Source organism: Haliaeetus leucocephalus, unplaced genomic scaffold, assembly GCF_000737465.1.
Source record: "Haliaeetus leucocephalus isolate CR32 unplaced genomic scaffold, Haliaeetus_leucocephalus-4.0 Scaffold802, whole genome shotgun sequence".
Lineage (NCBI taxonomy): Eukaryota > Metazoa > Chordata > Aves > Accipitriformes > Accipitridae > Haliaeetus > Haliaeetus leucocephalus.
The window spans coordinates 3,559,132-3,565,575 of NW_010973238.1; positions in this window are offsets into that span (position 1 = coordinate 3,559,132).

The window sequence follows — 6,444 nt, forward strand, 5'->3', positions numbered from 1 at the left end:
GGGGCCGGCGGGAGCGGGTGCCCGGGCCCGGGGCCGGCGCTGGGCCCCCGGGAGCCGAGCCTGGGGAAGTCCCTGCGGCTCCGGCAGGCGAGCCTCGTCCTGCCCGGAGCATCTGGCTAGGCGGCACGGTCTTCCTCTGAGTTTTAGAAAGGGAAGGCAAGGTGTCCCAAGGTCTGCCGGCGGGTTCCCGGCCTGAAGAGCCGGCGCTGGCGCCCTGCGGCCTGGCCGGCCTCCGGCCTCCTGCATTGGCCATGGGCCTCTCCCCCCGCTCGGTCCCACCTGCCGCGCACAGGGTCTCGGGGGCCAACACGTGCCTATTAGTGCCTTGACGATTAATAAGTCAAGCAACAGCAGGGGAGAAGGCAAACCAGCGAACGCGTTCCTGTGGTAAATATTAGCTGTGTAAGTAAACCGGTCCGTTTTTTCCCTTGCAAACCCGCCTGGGGAAAGTAGCGCTACTAACAGCATTGCAGTCACGGTGCGGGGAGGACAAGGGGGAGGAAACACGACACACAGGTCTGTCATCAAAAGCTCACGGTTCCTTTCCCAGAGGGGTGTAACGTTGGTCCCTGTCCCCCCCTTTCCACGCAGCTTCTGCTTGTGCCAGTATCGAGCACAAGCACCTACGGTTTTGTTTTCCTGTCAGGTTTTCCTCCAGCCGGCTTTCTCAAGCAATCGTTGTGCTCGTGTCTTCTGCAACAAGTTTTATCTGCAGTGATGCACTTAATGGGAAAGCTGAGTACAATAGGCACCCTTATCAGGCAACAGCATGTACCTCCCAAAAAGCCAAATGCACCTGGAAATTGTTTTGTTATGCTACGAGCTTCAGTGCTTTATAGGACAGAGCTACCCAGAGAGGACACGGGTTCCCTGGCACGCTGCAAGATTAGCGTAAGAGAGCTCCATTTATTCATTCAGATGGAAAATGGAAGGGTTGACGTTTCCAAGCAGGCCAGATTATTAAACATAGGCTTGTTATTTCTGCTAATAAGGGGAAGAAATGCAGCATGTCCTTTTTTGAACTGACACTTCTGAGTTATTTCAGTAGCGGGATGGGGCAAGGGGAAGATTTATCACACAGTCCCAGCTGCACTTTGTTTAGAGAAGTGATAAAAGATCGCCTGTCACAGTGCAGCACTGCTGCCAAGGGAAACGGGAATACAAATTTCTCTATCGCTTCAACCAGGGCGTCTGAATCTTTTTTTGCCTCATTTCCTTAGGAAGTGAAGCTTATGCAATTGTGCTGCCTGTCTGTCCACCGCCATCGCTTCCTCCTCCCTCCCCGCTGTGATTTCTGAATTTGGCTCATTTCAGCTAAATTTGAGAGAGGGAAGAAGGCCCCAGCTGATACGGAAAAACAGTGGTGGGACAGGAGAAAGACTTACATGGATACCCCAAGAGGGAAAAAGCTTTGGTACCCCAGCCTCTTAGCCATTCCAAGAGCAGCAATGGAGCTCCAGAACTGGCAGCACAAGCTCTGCTCTCGACCTGCCATGACACGTGCTGCCTCTTTCTTTTTAATTTCTCACCTATTTTATTTTTAAACAGGTAGCTACCAAAGGCAAGGAGACGTTAAAGCGACTTGCCAGGGTTGCCCCTGGTGGTCAGTTCTGTGGGAGTCGGCACCGGGGAGGCAGACCTTCAGGGATGTATAGCTCAAGCGAAAAGGCAGCAGAGACACGGCTGCAGTTTCTGGCGTGGAGCAGAAGGTCCAATTGCAGCTCTCCGTGTGGGGTCTGCGAAGCCAGCGCGCTTGCTTGGATTTGATTTGCAGTGCACAGCGAGCACCTAACATCTTCAGGAATTAAATTTACAAGGGATTTCATTCCTCTCACACGCATACCCAGGATTAAATTGGAATCGGTGCAAACAATTCGCAAAGTTCCCCGCTGTTTATGTGAGGAGCAGAACATTTCATACATAGGACTGGTAAAATTAAACTATGTTGAACAGTACATCTGCTTGGCCTTCAGTGAGAGCGCTGCCATCAAGTTTACTCAGCAGTGAAATCAGCCTCGTAAAAGCTTTCTAGGTACAAGCGCATCTGGGGACTGGCCGAGAATTGCACCTTTGTCAAACAGCTAGCTGGCTCGGGGAGCAAGACGGCTGCAGGAGAGGGGCTCGAGCGCAGTCACGTTCTGAGGCATATTAATTTTACCTTCATCATGACACCGGTATCGCTCCTCGCTCAAAATCGGTTTACGGGCGCGCTGGCAGGGGGTCCTTCAAAGCTGCTCTGGGGCAGTTCCCCGCCGCATCCCTCCCTCTCGGGGTCAGGCCGCTCACCTGGGCCGCCCCCCCGGGGCCGGGAAGCGGCCGCAGCCGCGCCGGCGGTCCCGGGGAGGGCGGCGGAGGGTGCCCGGGCGGCGGCAGCCTGCAGGTGGGGCTCTGGCAGCACGAACCGGCTGCTCCTCCCCAAAACTGCCTCGGCCCGCCGGCCTCCTCCTCTCTACCTTGTGCCGGGGAAGGCGGCGAGGCTCGGCTGCGGTTCACGGCCCCGGCTCCACAGCTTTTTCACTGCCAGGGCGCTGCTGACACGCAGCTGCAGCCCCTGGCCGGGGACCCGCTCCTTCCACCCCCAGGACACTCGGGTCGTTCCCCTCCGGCGGGCAGAGCGGGCCCCACGGCCACACGGCGTGCTCAGCCCCGCTGCAGCTGGCCTTCCCCTCCAGAGCAGCCTCCTGCCGCTTTGCTGTGGCGACGAGACCCCGGCAACTCTCTCGTCTTCCTCCCCGAGGCCTGCTTTGAATAAGGACTTACTTATTCCAAGAGGATTTGCTTTACATTTTCAGAGAAATATAATTTCTTTTAAATCAATAATAAAAAAAAAAAGCTGTGAAGAAACATTGTGTTTTGAGGGACGTTTTCTTCCAATTGTTTTCTGTTAAAGGGAAGGAAAAAACTGCTCAATTGATCTTTAATGAGTTTAAGGGGTGGGGAGTGCAGCGTACCCAGCAATCAGCTGTAGCAACAGACTTCAGCAGAGGATGAAAACCCACAGCCCTTCTGTCCCCCAGAAAAGAGGTCGGGGCTGAGGGTTAGTGTGTATCCTGGGACTTGCAGCGGAAGGATCTTCACTGCAGTGCCAGGCAAGCAAATCCAAAGCAAATTTGGGGAGATGCATCTTTCTCATGTGGACAAATATTCTTTGCTGCATGGCACCAGCAGTTCAGGAGATACCAAACATAGTGAAAAGCTCTTTACCTCCGTGCTGGGAACTGGAGACATGCTGCACTGCAAGGGACAAGGAGCACCTTAGTCTGCAGCTCCCCAGCAGCTATGTATCAGGGCATTACCTGGAAACAACCCCACAGAAGAACACCAGGGGAAAGCACTGGAAACTCTTTCAGCTGTGGAGAATGTTCCCGTTTGAGACCCAGTCAAGAGCTCTTCCTCCACCAGGTGTAACACAGGCCAGTCCTTTCTCGCTCGGAAGTGACGCAGCTGCCTAAAACAACATCTGAATTGGGGGAAGTTTAGCAACAATTCACTTATAAGTGTTCCAAGGTTACCTGCAGCAGGAACCCTAGCAGACTTGTAATTCCTCACCGCAGTGTATTAATGATCCCTCTGCCAACATAAGCAAATACTCACGCACAGCAGACACTGAGAAGCCGCCGAAGCCACGAACCCCACATGCCGTAGGTCTGTGGCACGTTGCCTTGTGCACTGCAGACTGGGGGATGACTTTTGGGGAGCTGACCCTTCTTGCACCAGGGCTTTGGATCTGAGCCATATTGTGGACACAGCCAGCCACGTTTACCAACGCGGGAGGTGGCTGGGTCCAGCTCCAAGGGATCTCTAATAGTAGCATCTGGGCCTCAGTGAGGGCTCATGAAGAACAACCATGAACATTTGGAAACTCGGTCACCCTCTGTCCACAGTAAGGGCAGAAACCTGTTTTTGACATTACTTGCTTAAGCTTATTCTTAGAAATAGGTCATTTAACATGTTTTCTAAAAGCATTCAAATCCCCTCCCAGGTTTCAGCTCCTAGGGCAGGTGGTGGTTTTGATCCTATTGTCCCTAAAAAAGCTGCTTTTAGAACAGAAATGTCCCAGGGAAGTTTGTATCTCTGCACTACGTGCCATCCCTCATGCAAGGAATGGCACCCATCATCAGCGCTACATTTATGGTAATTAATTTAAATAAATCCAACCTCTAGGATTTGTCTGGAGAGCATTAGCTCCTGCCCTGCAGAGCTGTGGTAACATGGTGCCTCCCCGCCACGCGGCCCTTCCCCTCCTTCAGCAAAAACCCTCCAGCCCTTACAACTTCCACGACTACTCACCCTGCTCAGGTGAGCAGGACTATCAGCCAGCACACAGGAGCGTGCTGCAACCAGGCACAGCGCGCCGCTGCAGGAGGAGAAGATGCTGTAGAGTTAAACAGTGCAGAGCTAAAACATGCTGTGAAGGAGTTAACTCCTCGTGAGCTTTAAAAGAGCTGGTAACTAAAAGCAGAATACTTGATCTTCGTATTGCCTTGGTTCAACACACACCCACCCGTTTCTACTTCCTTGATGTCACTAAACCACCTCTGATCTTTCAGAGTTGAATGAGCATGTTTTTGCTGACGTACTTACCAACAACTAAATATAAAATGTGGGAACGAAGCCAAATGCCCTGGAAGAATTGCTCGGGTTTGTTTTCTCCTCGAATCAACAGCGGCATAACGTCACAGTCAACATCTAGAAAGTTGTGCAATTTTCACTGGTGCTTTTAAACTGTTCAGGCCCCATGGTTTAGTGCTTTTAGAAGAGATTGTTTATTTCTGTTGTTTAAGTCTTCCCAGCTAGCACTTTCCCCCCTTTACTCTGCTGCCTATGAAAGAGTCCCATGGATTCAGCAGAGTATTCTCTATCCAGCCAGGCACGTGAGGCACAGTGGTCCATCTTTCATTTGGCTGCAGGTTTTCCACCTGAACCTTTAAACTTCTTCACAGGCAGCTTCAAAAGAAAGCCCCTCCCTTACCCTCAGCATCAGAAATTTGTATGTGTATATTCTTTACCCCAATCCCATGCTGCAGGGAACACACACGAGGTTTTTCTACAAAAGGGGGCTTTACATGTTAAAAACGAAGGAAACAAAAAACCTCATAAAACCCCCACCAAACCCCCCAAAACAAAGATCCAAGCTTGCTGAACTGCCAGACTTTAAGCAACACCAGCATTTATATTTATTTAGCTCTGACCAGCCTTCCAAGGGCTGCCATAGGGTCTCGCCCAGGTTGTACCACCACGACGCTTTCCCCGCATTGAAGTGCAGCTTCTCAGAGTTGTCCCCAACACCGATGCCGCTGCAGCGTGGGGCAACTCTGCAGGGAAACGGAATTGACTCTCCCTGCGTGTGAGTCAGCGTAAAGGACAAGTGACCAGAGCCCGGCCTTTCCAGGCAAGACCGTTCTCATGGAGCGAACGTGGCATCCAATTCCCTGTGGTGGGAAAGGCAGGGGCAGGAAATAGAAGTTATAAATAGGGCTGAGCACAAAAAAACAATTCCAGCTCATGGTTAATTAAGATTTTGAAATAGGGTCTTTCCTCACAAACACACAATACAGTCCAGAAACTGTCTGGGGTGATGCTGAGTCACAGGGGGGCTAGTGGGCAGGACTCTCCCCAGGGATGCTCACAGCCAACAATAACACGCACAGTCCAGCAAGCGGAGTTTTGGGAAATGTTTGGTGGAATTACGGTATTTGGCTCCTGAAAGTTTACACCTCTTGTAAGAGTGGAAGGACTGGACTAATTAATTCAGGACCTCTCTCACCTCCCAGATGCAGAGCTTAGCTTTTCATCCGAGAATATTCTGAATCAGGCAGAGCAGGGTCTACAGCTACCCGTCTTGCACCTGAAGTCACAACCAATGCTCACAGCATTCTTGTTGTACTTTTTGCCACATTCAGTGATTTTTTGCATAGCTAGGCGGGCAAAGAGAAAGCAAAGCCACATGCCATTCTGTTCCAATAACAAACTGCAATAAGTACAAAGACATACACTGCGTCCTCACCGTTCCATACAGCCATCAGACACCCCTGCTCCAGCGTGCTTTGTGCTGGAGCGCCAAGTAATAAATCGCTACGACAGGTGATCTTGCAAATACTGAAACATGGGAGAAATTTAAGCACCTAATGGGATGGGAAGGGGCCTGCTATCAACTCCTGACAGAGTTTCTAACCGTAGCGGGAGGAGAGCATAGTCAGGTAATAAGGACAGATGAACCACTGACTACAGCTCCCACCCAGAAACTGGCTTCAACTTTTCCAAATTCAAAGGCTTCATCTGCGGATTTAGGCAACGTAGCTTGTTCTGTCGCAAGCTTCACCCTCTGTGAAAAGGGGTTAACAGCACTTTTTCACCTGAAAGGGCTGGTAGAACCACATACATTAAATACCTTACTCGGATACCACACTAAACTGGAATTACAAAGTACTGAAAGCAGGCCGC